Source organism: Hemiscyllium ocellatum, chromosome 9 (assembly GCF_020745735.1).
Source record: "Hemiscyllium ocellatum isolate sHemOce1 chromosome 9, sHemOce1.pat.X.cur, whole genome shotgun sequence".
Lineage (NCBI taxonomy): Eukaryota > Metazoa > Chordata > Chondrichthyes > Orectolobiformes > Hemiscylliidae > Hemiscyllium > Hemiscyllium ocellatum.
The window spans coordinates 16,766,268-16,784,405 of NC_083409.1; positions in this window are offsets into that span (position 1 = coordinate 16,766,268).

Below are 18,138 nucleotides of genomic sequence, written 5' to 3' on the forward strand. Positions count from 1 at the left end.
GTCAATCAATTTCAATCATCAATCGTTTTCAAATGATCCCTTTGATCAGGGATTTGTGTAGGTTACAAGATTCCAAAAAGAACAGAAACTGAAAGTTGTTGGGACTCAATAAGTACAATCTGATGCATTCCCTCTTCACTCGGTTGGTCCCGGCCCAGCTGATGGGATCGAACTGTGCAATCTCTGCTGTATGTCAGACAGCCGATGAAACAATCATCAGCCATTCACAGACATTGCCGGCTCTGTCTCTCTTGGTGTGATTGTTCAACTTAATGCTACCTGTAGGTGTCTCTCTGGGCGTGGGCGTGTTACTCAGAGACACACTCACAGGCAGCGCTCAGTAACGCACCCACATTCGGAGACACCTTCAGGCAGCATGGAGTGTGAGCATGTGACTCAGTGCAGCCTGTCTCTCAGAATGCGTGTGTTACTCTGTGCTGCCTGTAGGTGTCTCTCTCAGTGTGAGTGTGTTACTCTGTGCTGCCTGTAGGTGTCTCTCTCAGTACGAGTGTGTTACTCTGTGCTGCCTGTAGGTGTCTCTCTGAGGTCTGTGTCTCCGAGCGATGGATTGAGAATGGGCTTTGTGCTGGGGATTGAAGATCAGGCTTTAATCTTCTCAAATCATGAATGAAAAAAGGTTAATCTGATTCAGACTGAGAGGCAGCTCATTCAGATAGCCAAAGTTAAAAAAACATACAACATCAGGTTATAGTCAGCAGGTTTATTTGGAAGTAAAAGCATTCAGAGTGCTGCCCCTTCATTAGGTAGCTGGAGGGGCAGGATCATTGGGCACAGAATTTATAGCAAATTCAGATAGCAGCTGAAAAAAGTGAATTCTGAGAGTGTATTCTCAGTAAGGGAGGGATTTCAGAGGCAGTGGGCACTGTGCTCTCATATGTGTTGCCGAAGTCCGAGGGGATTTTCTGGAGGAGAAAGTGAGGACTGCAGATGCTGGAGATCAGAGCTGAAAATGTGTTGCAGGAAAAGCGCAGCAGGTCAGGCAGCATCCGAGGAACAGGAGAATAGACGTTTCGAGCATAAACCCTTCTTCAGGAATTACTGGATCCAGGGTCAGAGCAGTCATGGCTGCCTGCCCAGCCAATGCTGGCTACCCATAGTCATATTTCAGTGGTTAATTAACCCAAAACAAGGTGCAGCAATATTACCTTCCAGGGAGGGGAGCTGTCTGAGGGAGGGAGGTTGAATTCTTGCAGCCCCAAGAGAGGGTGCGGTGGATTAATGACAGGTATGACCACCATGAAGGTGCCACCTTCTCTCCCCCTGCGCCAGCTGTGATGACCCTCAGGTTAAAAGTGTGACTTCTCTGGGATGATGACCACATTCCTGGGTGATGGAGGGAAGGCCAACCTCTCCCAAAGCCAGCACAGGCTGGATCGAAGTGGCATCAAGAGTAAGCATGGGGAGATTGAGGGTGACAGAAGGAGGGGGTTGGTTGGCAGGTTGTTATTCAGAGTCAGGTCCCAGAGTATCAGTCCTTCTGACACTCCCTTTTTTATCTGTCGGTAAGATTCCCTGACTGGACAAATTTAACTGTCCCTGTCAGAGAACTCATATTTTATCAAAAAGAATAAACATTTATTGAACATGGAGCTCAAGAGCTAAACGACACGAGACAAAATGAATAGTTTGAAAGGTTTCATCATGGACACCGCAAATAAGATTTGGGGAAGAATGTTTTCACTCAGCGGGTGGTGGGAATCTGGAATGGACTGTCATAGAATCCCTACTGTGAGGAAACAGGCCATTTTCACCAACAAGTCCACACTGATCCTTGGAAGTGTAACCCACCCAAGATCCAATCCCCTATCCCATTACTCTACTTTTGCCCTGACTAATGAACCTAACCTACACATCCCTGATCACTATGGGCAACTTAGCACAGCCAATTCACAAAAGCTGCACGACTTTAGATTGTGGAAGGAAACCCAGAGCACCCAGAGGAAACCTACACAGACACTTGGAGAATATGAAAACTCCACACATACAGTTGCCTGAGGCTGGAATTGAACCTGGGTCAGACTGGCCTTGACTTCGCTCCAGCTTCTGCCTCCACTTCTGGCCCCACCCACTCTGCAACCAAGACTCAGACTGCATTTCGCAGAGACAGCCTGAGTCCAACTGTCTACCTGCAGCCATCCAGCACACTCGCTCTCCCTCCTCACCTATCCACCCCCACAGTGCACCCTATCCCTCTACTACTCCCTCTTCACCTCATCCCCACCTCCCCACTCCCCCACCTCACTCCACAACCCACCTCCGTCCCAAACTCCTTTCTCTCCCACACCCATTCCCCATGCAACATCACAACCAACCCTCACCCACCACATGCAATCATCCTTCTCCCCTCCCCTCCTTCAGCCAACTTTGACCCCCCCAAAAACCTCACCCCTGAGCCCTGCACCACATTTACTATCCCCCCTGACCTCGAACTTTCTGAGGCCAAAAGGTCTATCCTCAGGAAAGGGCTCACAGTCATTCCCGCCCGACCCCACCTCAAAAAGTCCCACACCCACCACGATGCGGAGCTCTTCTTCCGCAGCCTCGACTTCCGTGTCTTCTTCTTTAATAAAAACTCCCAAACTCCCTCTGAGGACCCCTTCGCTCACCTCCAACCTTCTTCCTCCAATTGGTCACCCCCCCAACCTCCCACCACCAGCTGTGTACACACCCTAGACCTCATCATTGCTGACTATTGATGTGCCATCAGTCGCCTCAATTTCTCCCCTCACCCACTACAACCACACCCCCTCCGATCGAGCACTCCACTCTCTCTGCGCCAACCCTTGGTTCATCATCAAACCCACTGAAAAAGGTGGGGTGGTGTTAGTCTGGAGAACTGACCTAAATGTCACAGAGACCAAGCCCCAATTCTCAGACACCATATCCTACCTCCCCCTTGCCCATAACCCCGCGGTGACCCATCAGGCCAAAATCACTCGCACTGTCAGTGCCCCCATTGCCTCCAGTGATCTCCCCTCCACTGTCTGCAACCTCATAGTCCCCCAGCCCTGCATTGCCCAGTTCTATCTGCTCCCTAAGATCCACAAGCCCAACTATCCAGCTGACCCATCGTCTCAGCATGCCCCTGCCCCACCGAACTCCTCTCATCCTACCTCAACTCTCCTCCTTGGTTCAGGCACTGCCCACCTACATCGGCTACACCAACCATGCCCTCCATCTCTTCAGTAACCTCTAGTTCCACAGCCCTAAGTGCTTTATCTCCACGATGGATGTGCAGCCCTTACATATGTCCATACCCCACAAGGATGGCCTCCAGGCCCAACACCTTTACCTCTGCAACAGACCCGTCCAGTCCCCTTCCACCAATCCATTCCTCAGCTTTGCCAAACTGGTCCAGGGGGTGCCCATGGGCACCCGGTTGAGCTATGTTCACCAGTCCCTCTTCAGTGACTATACAATTTCCCCACAATCTCCACCCTGTCCTCAACTTCACTTCATCCATCTCAGACACCTCCCTGCCCTTTCTTTACCTCTCCATTTCCAATTCTGGCGATAATCTTCAGACAGACATTTACTACTAACCCACAGACTCCCATTACTACCTGGACTACACCTCCTCTCAACCAGTATCCAAGAACTCCATCCCATTCTCCCAATTCATCTGCTTCCGCTCGATCTGATCGGATGAGGAAACATTCCACTGATCACAGATGTCCACCTGTTATGAACAACGTGCTTTTCCTCGTTCTGTCATTCACTGCACCACCTCCATTTCCCATTCTATTGCTCTCAAACCACCCCCTCTCCAAACGCAATAAAGTCAGAGTTCCATTGTCCTCAACTATTACCAATCTTCATATGCACCGCATCATCCTTAAACACTTCCACCAACTCCAACTAGACCACACCACCAAGAACATCTTCCTCTCCCCACCCCTGGCTGCCTTCCACAATAACTGTTCCATTTGACAATTCTTGGTTTGTGCCACTTGCCCACCTACCCTCCCGAACCCCGAGGAACCTTCCCCTGCAACCCAAAACAATGCAAAGCCTGCTGGTACACCAATCCCTCCCCTCCATCCAGGCTCTAAACAGTCCTTCCAGGTGAGACAGAGGTACACCTGCTTCTCCTCCAACCTATTTCACTGCATCAGGTGCCTGCGATGTGGTCTTCTCTACATTGGGAAGACTAAATATAATCTTAGGGAATGTTTCACCGAGCATCTCAGCCAGGCTTGCAGGGGCCGACGAGACCTCTCAGTCCCCACCCATTTCAATTCCCCTTCCCATTCCCTTTCCGAGATGACCATCATTAGCCTCCTCCATTGTCACAATGAACCAAATCACAAATTGGAGGAACAATACCTCATCTTCCATCTGGGCAGCCTACAGCCCAGATGACTCAACATTAAGTTCTCCAATTTCAAATAACTACTATTCCCTTCCCCCGATTCCCTTCCCAGCCCCTCTCCCTCCCTTCCATTCCTGCGTGCCACCAACCAGATTCATTCCTCCCATTGACCATCCATGTTGTACCATCTACCTGTCATCACCTATCCTCACTTCATCATACTGTCCCCACTACCCCCTTTGTCTGCAGCTTTCTCGTCACCTAACCCCATTCCTGAATAAGGTTTACACCCGAAACATCAACTTCTACACTGCCTCATGCTGCCTACTTGCTGTGTTCTTCCAACCTCCTGCCTGTCATGAATGGAACCAGCAGGAAAAGGTTAGATCATCAAGTGTCAGGGCCATCAACAAATGGGAATGGGGCATGCTACAGACAGTTGCATTGAGACAGCCAATCACAAAGAGAAGACCAAACTGGAAATAAAACACTAATACACAGTGGACGGAATTTAATGTAAGAAAGTGTGAGACCATGCACTTGGGTCGGAATAATCTAAAGGTTGACTATTATTTAAATGTGAGAGATTCCAACAAAGTGCAGTACAGAGTGATCTGGGTAGTATTGTGCATGAAACACAGAAAGTTCGTGCTGGTACAGCAAGGAATTGAGAAGGCAATTGAATTTTCACCTTTATTGCTGGGGGTTGGAATTTAAAAGTAGAGAAATCCTGATAAAACTATCAAGGGTGTTAGTGAGCCTGCATTTGGAGTATTGTGTGCAATTTTGGTCCCTGTATTTAAGAAAGGATGGTCAGCTATTTGAGGCTTCATCCTGCTCCTATTTCTCATGGCCTTGTGTGCTCCAGTGTCCTTCCCTCACAGCAGAGCTGGTTGGAGCATGCCTGCAGTAACAGCCTCCAGTCTCTGGGTGGTGCTGCCAAATGATCTGCCTTGCCCAGGCTGTCACAGTTCCCACATCAAAACAATGTCTGGACTTCGGAAGTATTCCATTGGCTGTAAAATATTTCCAAACATCCTAAGTTCAAGGAACGTATAACTCACATATAATTCTCTCTCCTTTTATATTTTATCTCCATGTCTCCCAGCTGTCGCCTGAAAACATTACACACTTGTGTAAAATCTAGAATGGATCATGAATCTCTGGGAGAACTTAATCTATGACAACACTGGGATTAATGACCACCTCCTGAGTGGGCTATGAGGGGGAAGGTCAACAGCAGTCTCACTGGAACTTGATTTGGGTTATCTTGATCGTGATCCAGTCAGTCAGTGTTTTTGTCTGGGTCCAGATAGTACAGACCAACCTCGGACCCTGTAATCTGATTGAAGTGAAGGATTAGCTGTGCTGGGCTTTCACACATGGCTCACATACATAGTGAAGCAGGGATTACACATTTCATGAGGGTAAATGAGACCCACACACTGTCTCCAAGAGAGTGGGGACAGGAACAGTAATATTCTCATACAAAAAAGGATGGTAAAAATGATAACCCACAAAGAGAGAGGAGACAGGAAAAGTGACGCTCCCCAGAGACAGGCGAACAGTAACTGTGTGCTCCCCACTTTCTTGTTGTGACATATGTCGTTGGGAAATTGGTTTGGTTTATATTTTCTCAATTGTATTTAGGTTTGATGAGGTGATTCGGGAACAAGGATTCCAATTCAATATTTTGTGTAGCAGCAGATCTACTGAAGGACATGTTTTCATTTGGAGTTTGCCCAGGTTTCTGTCCAGGCTGATACAGCATGATCTACCAGAGCTGCTCCTATTGGGCTAAACCATCACACACCAGGGAGTCTGATGGGCACTTTCTCTTTGTGCCAGAAAAGGGAAGGATTTGCTTTTCCTGCAATGGCAGCCAAAGAAATTAGTCAGTGGATGTTGTTCCAGCTGACTATAATGTTCTGATGTTCATGATGGGATTAACCTCGACAGTTCCCACTTGCCTTTACCCCGACAGTGGAACAGGAAGTCACCATGCAGTGGTCTCCTGGCTCACACTGAGAAACCAAGTTGATGGTATAACTGCAGAGAGCAAGGCAATGGCTTGGACTCACCGAACAACCAGAGGCTTTGGCCAGTAACTGGGTCACAGGCAAATGGAGTGTTGTGTAAACTTCCAGTGTCTCGGGAACAAACACAACTATTGAGCTACAAAACTGAACAGGATATTTTTATGACAAATTGGCATTCCAAAATTAAATAAAAACACAATATGCAATAAAACCTGAGTACAATCTAATTTCAGAGACTACAGCATTTTCTTCGAAAGCTGTATGATAATGAGATGAGAATTCAAACAGCCACCCACTCCCTCAAACAGTGTTGAAGTTGCATTGTCCTCATCATAATAAGTTTGCAAGCTTCTTAATAACCCAAAAGGGGAGCGAAACATTGCAAACTGTATTAACACGAGTGAGGATCCATTAAAAACTAGGACCATGATGTTAAATGCTCCCAGCCATAAATAACACTGATGCATTCACATAATTAGAGGGTTAAATGATGTTAAAAAGTCTGCCAACCACTTTCATGAAGATGGAGTATTTAAAACTCAAGAGGTATTGATGACTTTTTTTCAGTTCTATGCAAGGAAGCAGCAGTTGACATATGAACTCCAACAAACTCATGATAACAGGCATTGAATACAGAGCAGGCTCCTGAGAGAGAGAAAAAAAATCAACAGCAGAGATCTGTCCAGTGCTGGGAACATTTTAGACAAGACACCTTGTTGCCAGCAAGTTACTGCAGCTTGAAAACTCCAGTACGGTCAGAAAGAGAAAAAGGACAATGTACAGATTGTTGAACAGGCCCCTACACCTGGGCCTGAGGCAGGAGCCCAAGCTCCAACACACTGGCCTCACTTCACACCAACCTTCACACAGTGCGGGGTCATGAACTCCAACCATCAATTCTGAGACTGGGACGGAGGGAGCAGGGGTAATTGTAGAAGAGTCAATAGAGAGTAAAGCAAGATGGAGAGGGTGTGTTGGAAAGGGGTTAGAGGAGGAAATATACTTTGTGCCACTCAGTACTGACATTGTCTATGTGTATCACAGAATGAACAAAACAGCACACTGTGAAGACAAACAAAAGTCACATCAAAGTACTTTTCTTCTCACAGGGGATATTTTCATTGTGGTGTGATAAGTACCCTGCTTCTAGAGCTGTACACTCTATGTGTCTGGAGGAGAAAGTGAGGACTGCAGATGCTGGAGATCAGAGCTGAAAATGTGTTGCTGGAAAAGCGCAGCAGGTCAGGCAGCATCTAATGAGCAGGAGAATCGACGTTGCCTTCTTCAGGAACTTCATGTGTCTCTACAGATTGAGCCTGTTAGTTCCAAGCAGAGTCCCACTTTACTGATCAGGGACAGTGAAGCAGCTGCCCTCTAGTGGCGAGAGAGCGCTTGCACTGCTGCTGAGGATTATGGGTAAAGTCCCCTTCCATTCGCGCCCACACAAACCAGCAGCCACTTCAGCTGCTTTATTGAAAACCACAAACTTTAAGGCATTGTTCTTTCAACGGTGGAACTGGACACACGATCATACGAATTAGGGACAAAAATGAAGGAGATTCATCCTCTTGAGCCTGCTCCCCATGGCTGACCTGATTATTCCACATTTTTGCCTCACTCCAATAGATTTATGATAAACAATAGCTATCTACTTCTTCACTACCAGCATTCAGAGGTTTCATTTCTATGTTTGAAGAAGATTTCCAAAGATCTATGACCTTAAGAAAGAAAGAAAACCTGCTTATCACGGTCTTAAATGAGGGAACTTATTTTAGTTTTATAGTCTCCCTGAAAAGGAAGCATTCTTTTCACATCCACGCTGTATTCTGTGCTCATGTTGATATGGCATCTGCTTTAATCAGCTGCTCTCCCATGAGAACAGCTGCCTATCCTGCCACCTTCAGTGACTGATGCACATAAACATCCAGGTCCTACTGCCTCTACACCCAACCATATTTGTACCCATTATTTTGTTTGTCTCTCCACGTTTTCCTTCCAAAATGAATCAGTGACAGCTCTTTCCATGAAATTCTATCCACAACCATCTGCTCATCCCAATCACTTATATATATATATTGAAGTTAGACACTATCTTCTTCATGAGCCATAATACATCCAAGTTTCATACCCTCAGCAAATTTTGAAATTATGCCTTGTACACTCAGGTTAACATAGATTTAACTATTTAAATAGTTTTTAAAGTGAACTATTTTATAAACTATTGTAAATTAAACCTCAAATTTATTGCCCATCTCTAGTTACTCGGACTGAGTTCTGAGCCAGATTATGGGGCCGTTAAGAATGAATCACGTCACTATGGGACTGGAGTCACAGACCGGGTGATGACTGGGTTCCCTTGTCCAAACTACATTCATGAACATGACATTGAGTTGCATGGGTTTTTCTTGGTTCAGATCCCAGCGCCTTCCTTCCCAGATATTACATGGCTCACTACTGCCCTCTCCAGGACAATTTGGGAAGGGCAACAAATAACTGCCACTTTTGTGCCCGCCCATCCCAGGAGAAATCAAAATAAACAAGGTACTTGTTTCTTGATAATAACCCAGTGACAGTGAAGGAACAGGGATATATTTCTTAGTCAGGATGATGAATGGTTTGGGGAAAACCCTGCAGGTGATGGTGTTTCCATGTGTGTACTATTTTAAAAGGCATTTAATAACCTGAAAAAGAGGAATAATAAAGGGAAAGTAATGTGAGAAAGCATTCGACTGGATGGTAATGGATTAATTATTGCGGTGACGTTTTGGGCAGAGTTGGCTGTTCTTGTCCTGCAGCAACATTCTCCATGGTAACACTTCATTGCATTCCAAAAGAACACGTTAAAACCTCAAAACTCTGACCTTGCACAAAGACAGTATGAATTATTGACATATTTTATGATTTTTTAAAGTATCAGCCTTGGCTAAGTTGTTAGAACTCCTTCCATGGAGTCAGAAAGGTTTGGCTTCAGTCCACTCTAAGGTGAGTCAACAACAATCTCACCCATCAGTGACAGAACTGCCGGGGAGCTCCTTTTGGTTCCTGGGGAGGTCCCCAGTTGGGAGCGAGCAGAGCAATGCTTGTTGGAGACAAGGCTCTCACTGGAGACCTTGGCTTATTATGGAATCCCTGATCAAATGCAACTAAAAGCAGATGTGGGTCATGAGAGGGGTGGCAGTTTAACATGAGGACATCATCTGAAGCTTGGTCCATTGATTAGACAAATTGTGGGACAGCCAAGCCGATTTAATCCCTGAGCTGCCATATAATCAGGATAGATTCAAGAATTTAGGGGTCAATTGGCTCCTCAGTCAAGTTGATATCGTCTGATGGTAGCTGAGAATTTCAGTTCATTACTTCTATCCTGATATTCATTGGGAGAGATTTGCTGCCATTGGGGGCATTGAAATGGGCCACTGGAATGATTAAGTTTGCCTAGAGTCATGTTTCCAACTGTACTAAATCTAGCCCAAAGCGTAAAAATCAAAACTGATGTTTCATTTGCAAAACTGAGAGAAGATGTGTAGGTTGGGGATTGGCCGTGCTAAATTACTCATTATGTCCAAGAGATGCGCAGGCTAGCAAATGGAAAATGCCATGGAAAACGCAGGGTTACAGGGATTGGGTAGGGGAGGTGTGGGTCTGGGTGGGATAGTCTTCAAAGGGTCGGTATGAGCTTGCTGGGCTGTGTGGCCTGCTTCCACACTGAAGGGATTCCTCGATTCTATGATTCTATGAAGGACAGAACAGGATCTCGACAGTGGAGAGGGGGTATTCTCATGTTCAAAAATTCTTATAGAAAGGAACACAAAAAATACATATTAACCATCAGAGCATACAAACTGAGCGGCAAAATGACACATTCTCCAGTCATATACCAAGTACAGAAAGGAAATCAGGAAAAATATTTTGATGCAGTTACGGAATTTAATGATGAATGATGTATAAACTGAATGCTCCATTCAAAAAAGGACAGAATGATTTTTAGAATTTCAACAGGTCTAAAGCAAAAGAGGAAATCAGGATCAAATAGTCATTTGAGAATCTGGAACTTGAGTGAGAGAAAGTCCTTTTTATGAAAACATTTCATTTTGCCTTGCTTTCTCTCCATGGATGATGCCTGACCCGCTGGGATCTCCAGTCTACATGGTGTTTGCCTTTGCTGTGCTATTTCTCGCAAATTGCCCTGATGTGTGCAAGACAAAAGCTTCGACAAAATGTCTCTTTTTTTCAGCAACACTCAAATCCAGATCAGTCTGGAGAGAAAGCAGGGCCATGGAATCATCTTTCCCTGCAGGGAGGGAGGGAGGGGGTGTGTGTGGAATCTCCCATGGGCAGGGTTCTCCTGGCTGCCACCACATCAGGAAGGCTGGAGCTTGATGATCGAGCTGAATGGACAGGGCTCGCTCTCACAGTCCTCAGGGCCATGGAGCCTCTTGAGATGGGAGCATCTACTTGGTGTCAGGGCAGACAATGACATTGCAGTGGGATTGGAAATGTGACAACTCGACACTCGATGTTGCACAATGGCTGCAGTGACTCTTCCTCTCTGCCAGATCCCTTCAGGAGTGAACGTGGATGTACAGAATAGCTGAACACCTTGGTTTTTGAAGAAGGCATGTGCAATGGAACATTATTCTCCAGCTGACTGTCACCAGCTTGGTGCTAGAAAAGGTTCCTTTATTCATTGAGCTGAGAGCCTTGCTCCTGACCCAACAGATTGGTGTTGAGTGGAGTTTCAGGAGATAAAGAGAGGCTGAGGAGGGAATGAATGAGCAAGTGAATGTATCTGCTTCTCAAATTTCCCAGCAACAATGAGAGCTCAGGGTTAAGACACGAATGAGAAAGGGTGAAGCGTTGAAGAAATCTTTCACACAGAGCGTGTGTACGAGTGGGTACAGAGAAAAGACCATTCAATTGTTTTGAACTTACAAATTAGTGGCTGAATTAGGTCATTCAAACCTTCAAAATTCTCGACCAATGAATAGGACCATGGCTGATGTGATTTTGCTTCCAATGTCACATTCTCATCCATCACAGAATGGTGAATGTATAACAAAAGTGGACAGAAAAGCCAGATCCTGAACTACAACAGCAACCACCCAAATACACACAGGAGAAGCTGCATTAGGCCCCTGTTCAATAGGGCTACAACACACTGCAGCACTCCCGACCTGCGAAGAGAAGAACACTTCTACAAAGTCTTTACCAAGAACAGATTTTCCTGCAACTTTATCCACAGATACCTAACAGACAACGCGATGAGGACATGCTACAACCTAACTCCTAGCCACGCTACCGTATATAAACAAATGCCACTGAACTGACAGCCAGACTTGTCCAATCATGGAACAGTGGCTCAGTAGTTAACACTGTTGCCTCACAGTGGCATGGATCCGATTTCAATTCCCTCATCAAGAAACTGTCTGTCTGGAGTTTGCATATTCTCCCCGTGTCTGCAATGATTTCCTCCGGGTGCTCCGGTTTCCTCCAACAATCCAAAGATGTGCAAGTCAGGTGAATTGGCCATGCTAAATTGCCCCTAGTGCTAGGTGCATTAGTCGAGGTCAGTATTGGGTAGGGGACTGTGTCTGGGTGGGTTATCTTTGGAGGATCGGTGTGGACTTGTTGGGCCGGAGGGCCTGTTTCCATACTGTAGGGAATCTAATCACTCATAAACTGCCCAGAAACTGCTAGCCACGCTCAGACAACAACGCATGAGAACAAAAGACCCAAAACCAATCATGTGAAAGACAAATGTAGTTTACAAGATTCCATGCAAAGCCTGCATGAAACACACAGGACACACAGCCAGACAACTAGCCATCCACATCCATGAACACCAAAGAGCCACTAAACCCCATGAGCAGCTGTCCCGAGTAGCTATACACACAGATGACAAGGACCACAAATTCGATTGGGACAACACTATGATCATAGGACAAGCTCAACAGAGGACAGCCAGAGAATTTCTAGAACCATGGGCTCCATCAATAAACACATTGACCGAGACCCAGTAGACCGACCACTGAAATGAACATTCCCAAACCAGCAACCGGAAACAGCAGGAATGGAACCAAATACATTCCAGAAGACACAGCACAACAGCACTTCACAGGAAGCTCCAAAGCTCTGAAGATGTCACCGAGACAGGGGACAAAATGTCTACAAATCAACTCCCCAGCTCGGTGAGCATACCCACAACTACAGCAAGAGTGAGGGGTTTTCCTGTCCTACAGTGCTCTCCAAATCCTTACCTGCCCTCCTCATTGTCATACCCTCCTGCCCCTTATTACACATGGAATTGGACTGCCTGGTCCTGAGGATTATGACTTCCTTCTGGAACAAGATCTCCGGGTATCTCTTCACCTCCCTGATGTGTCACCAATTATTTCAACACAACCTCAAGTCCAAACACCCTGTGTGGGAGTTGTTGTAATTTATATATTCACTGCAGATGTATTTAATCTGAGTCATTTTAATTTAATAAAGAAATATAGATCCCACTTACAAATGGAAGATATGGCTTCCTCGATTAATCCAGTAATTGTCTTCAGTATCTGAATTTAAATTTTCGTGCTTTTGATTTATTGACCTTCTCGAATGGAGGTATCCCGAAGCAGTACAAGACAACATGAGGATATAGACGGGCTGGGAGGGTCAGATGGGCTGATCAGTAACAAATGGAATTCATTCCGATAAATGTGAGTCAGTGGACTGAGCTCCCCCTGACCATGTGAGTGAGGTGAGGGCAGAGTGACAGCCCTTGACATCAAGGCCTCTTTGATGGTGTGTGGCATCAAGGAGCCTGCTAGTCCAGGGAAGGGATCAACATCTGGATCCTTCCAAGCAACTCCTGGGAATTCTGTCATCCCAAACGGACACATCCTCCTCCTCAGTTCACACAAACAGCAGCAAGTCAAGCACACTCTGTCCAAACTGGTTGGGGGAACTGACCTGAACTCTCACAGCCCTGTGCCGTGCCCTGCTGAAAGATGGAGGGACTACTGGGGAACCCTTGGGGCAGACAGTTCCACCAATATTGTTGTTCTTTAAATGTGAATGTGAACTTGTCCTGGTCCTCAGCCCTCCCTGGACCAGGGCACATTCAAAATGACCAACGGTGTAAAGACCCATTGCCAGTCCATCAGCAATGAGCCAATCTGCTCTGAGCACTCCCTGAGTTAGCGCACTCCATTCTGTTCGGTTAGACTGCCAGAGAGCCCACCCTTACACTCCAGGGTTTTATTAGCCCTCCTACCACAGAGTCCTCCCATGAACCTCTTCAGTTTGCTCTCCACTAGAGAGGGCTGGTCCCAGTGGTTTTGATGGATGCATCTGTGAGTGAGATATAATGAGATATATACATATATATAATATATATAGCTTGATATATTCCCTGTTCCCCACCCACACACGTATGGACACAGGCTCTTCCCCATTCATCATACACTATCAGGCACAGGTATTCAGGATGGGTACTGCCCCTTCAGAGCACCACCATGGTGGATGGGGGGTTATGGAGTGAAAGGTACCCTCCCTACTCTGGGTTGGACCTTTCCCATCTACACTCTGAGTTCAACTCACTCTCGGCTTCATTCTTTGATCTTTCCGAAGCCAACATACCTTTCTTCTCTTCCCCATTTATTGGGGAAGATTTTCTCAGGGCCCTGCATTCCTGCTGAAAGTGCCCCTTCTGTCCCTAGCTGTCGTATTGCCCTCCTGCTCCCAGGACCCCATTGCCCTCTCTATTCTCCCCCTCCTGTTCCGTGCCTTGATGGTGGAGGGTTTCAATTCACACACCCTTTCCCAGAGGCTTCAGCTCGGGCCATCTCCAAAGCACACACGAGACAGAGACTGAATCTTCTTCATCTTTATTCCCTTTTACAGATTGACATTGACAGAAAACAGTCAGCAATTAACAGCCCAGACAGAGGAAGCTGCACAAATTCACAGCCACAATGGAGCTTGAGGAAAACGCTTGTGGAGATTTTCTCAATAGCATGAGAATCCTGTCCCTTTAAACAGTGACAAAACCTTTAGGTGGAACTGGTGGCTGAGCAGGAAGGAGATCTGGTTTACTGAAGCAGAGACTTCTGAGGTTCACATTGTTTTTATACAGCTCACAGTTTTCAATATCTTTGAAAGGTTATACTTGTTGTTGCAAGTTAACACTGTCCCCAACAAACAGTCTCCTGGACAGGGACAGAATAGGGTTATATGCAGAGTAAATCTCTATCCATACTGTTCCCACCAAAGACACCTATGACAGGGACAGGATAAGAAACAGAATAAAGCTGTCTCCACACTGTCCTCGTCAATACTCCCAGGACAGGGACAGTACTGGGTTCTCAAAGTGTCACAGTAACCTGCCTTAACCGTTGAACCTCAGAGTCTCCCAGAGGCCAGTCTCAAGAAGGAAGAGAGTTGAAATTCAGTGCTGACAATGACCTGTGTCCTTCCAGCTCAGCCCTGTTCTATTTAAAGTTGTGTCTCCTCTGTGGACTGTCTCAAACACTCTACACACATTCTGATCTCCTGATGCTCTTGCTGAGGGGAGCGGAGAGGGTCACATGGGTGAGGGCACAGGAGAAATGAGCGTTGGACTGGCAAAAGTATAATTTTGAACATTTGTATCCAATACCCAACAAACCGGATGTTTTTTAAATTTCTTTTTGATTGTGGACATTGAAGTCCCCCACCCAGAGTACATTCTGTGCCCTGACCACCCTCAGAGCTTCATCCAAGTGCTGTTCAACATGGAGGAGAGACTGACTCATCAGTCGAGGGCGGACAGAACATGGTCATCAGCCAGAGGTTTCACAGAATCAGAGAATCATACAGTGTAGAAGAGGTCCCTCATCTGATCATGTCTGTCCCACCAAGGCAAAACTAAATCTACTCTCCATCCACTTTCCAGAACTGGGCCCAACGTATTGAATGTTCGGATATTTCAGGCGCTCATCCAGGTATTTTTTAAAAGATATATTTTTAAAATATTGACCAGGACACCATGGGGATCTGCTCTGCTCTTCTCATAGTGTCATGGCATCTTCTACTGGCCCCTGAGAGGGCAGACATCAGAACATTCAGTCTGAAAAATGGTCCCTGAGCACTGAACCTCTAACAGTGTTGCACTCCCTCAGTATTGACACAACAGCAGTGCAGCACTCCCTCAGCATGAACTATCTGACAGGATGGCACTCCCACAGTATTGACTTTCTGACAGTGTGGCATTCCCTCAGTACGAACCCTCTGGCAGTGCAGTACTCCCTCAGCACTCACCCTCTGACAGTGCAGCTCTCCCTCAGTAATCACCCTCTGACAGTGCAGCACTCCCTCAGTACTGACCCAACGTTAGTGCAACACTCCCTCAGTACTGAACCTACAATAGTGTGGAACTCCCTCAGTACTGACCCTCTGACAGTGTGGCAGTCCCTCAGTACTGGCTCTCTGACAGTGCTGCATCCCATCAGCGCTGCACTGCACTCTCAGCCTGGATAATTTTCTTCAGTGATAGGATCATGTAAAGATGGAATCTCTACCATGTTGAAGCAGGCCATTCACCCAAATAAGTTCACACCAGTCCTCCAAGGAACATCCCACCTAGATCCAAACCACGACACTATGCCTGTAACCCTGCATTTCCCAATGGCTCATCCACCCAGTCTGCAACATTGTGAGTCTGAGGGGAGAGTGCTCCCCACTGAGACTAGGCTGACAACTCCCGGTCCAATAGCCTGCCTTGCTTCCCCATCCCAGGCCGCATTTGGAGGAATGAGACCATCTCTAGTTTCCCAGCTGTGCATTCAGGAGAAAGCTAACCACCGCCCTCTCCAGGATAGTTAGGGAAGGGCAATAAACAGCAGACATATCAATGTCCTCCCCATCCCAGGAGTAATCAAAATAACTGATGGACAATTCAAACAATCAAACTGGTGGAAGGTGGTTCAATCATTCCAGTGATTAAATTTCACCTGGTAATTCCTGTATTAAGTTCAAGCTGAAGCTATCCTGGTCTCTGCTGAATTTAGACCAATTTTCATGTTCATTTCCATCTTCATTCTTTCTCTCCAAACCGACCCTAACTTGAATGTTGCAAAAAACAAAACATTTTGTTGAAGCTTTTTGTCTTGTACTCATCAGGACAATTTACAAGAAATGTCAAAGCAAAGGGAAACAATATTTAAACTGGCGTGTTCATAGTGACAACACCTCAGCCTGTCAGCACTTTCCTCATATGCAATATCAATGTCATGTTTTTCTCCTTTGATTGGTACTTTTACAATTATCCTGATGAAGGCAAAATGAAAAGCTGCTAAAAACCGGGCATTTTCAGGCCAGTTCAATATTCTCAAATGACCATTTGGTCATAATTTGCTCTTTTGCTTCAGACCTGTTCAAATTCCAAGAAGTAATTCTGTCCCATTGTAAATGGAGGACCCAATTTACCAGAATTTACTAAATTCCAATCTCTGCATCAAAATAGTTTTCCTGATCTCCTTCCTGTACTTGGTGAATGACCGGAAAATGTGTCATTTTGCCTTTCTGTTTGTCGGTATTGACAGTAAATCTACATTTACTGTGTCGATTTTGTTAAGAAGTTTTGTTATCAGAATACCCTCCCTCTCTCCTCAAGATCCTGTTCTGGTGTTTCCCTGTAACCTAGATCCCCTGTCCCTGTCCCATTCTGCATTGCCCCTCAAAGAAACCCATAACTATCCACCATATCCCAGATGTGACCGAACCATTCTTCAGTACAGCTGTCCTGGCCAATTTCCCCTCCGTCTCCTCACTCTCAATATTCATTCCAAAGTCCCATTGGCCTTTCCCATTTCTTTTATAGGACTTTCTTTCCCAATTTTAAGCATTTATGTTGCTCAACATCCTTTCTTGCCCACTGCAGTACATTGTTTACAATATGAGCTACACTTCATCCTTTAACGTTCTGAGTCATTACAACCAGGAAAGCTCTCAATAGAAAAATTCAATTAATCCCATTGCCCTGCTCTATCCCAACAGCTTTAGTGCATTTATGGTGCATTCAATGACACCTGACACTTGTCTGTCTTACCCTCTTACACCCACTAATGGCTTTCTCTTGAGTTCTTCCTGACAAATTGCTGTTTACTGCAGTTTGGTGACACACTTTGGTAGCCGTTTGTTCGGTCTTTGTGTAATTCATTTTGTGCCTGATCCGTAGGGCACTCCACCTTGCAATTTAAAAATGCAGGCTCACCCATATCATGGCCGAGGCTCCAGTCTTTCAAAGAAATGAGTTCAAGCCTCACCAGTTTAATCATTTGAATTGTACATCATTTATTTTGATTTCTCCTGGGATGGGGCAAGCTTCGATTTGTCTATTTGTTGTCCTTCCCTAATTGTCCTGGAGAGGGCGGTGGTGAGCAATGTCAAATCCAGAACATAGAACATAGAACATAGACCATGACAGCGCAGTACGGGCCCTTCAGCCCTCGATGTTGTGCCGCCCTATGGAACCAATCTAAAGCCCTTCTATCCTATACTATTCCATTTTCATCCATATGTTTATCCCGTGTCCATTTAAATGCCCTTAGTGTTGGCGAGTCTGCTCCTGTTGCAGGCTGTGCATTCCATGCCCCTACTAGTCACTGAGTAAATAACTACTTCTGACATCTCTCCTATATCTATCACCCCTCAATTTAAACCTATGTCCCCTCAGCATCTGAGGAAAAAGGCTCTCACTATCCACCCTATCTAACCTTGTGATTATCTTAGTATGTCTCA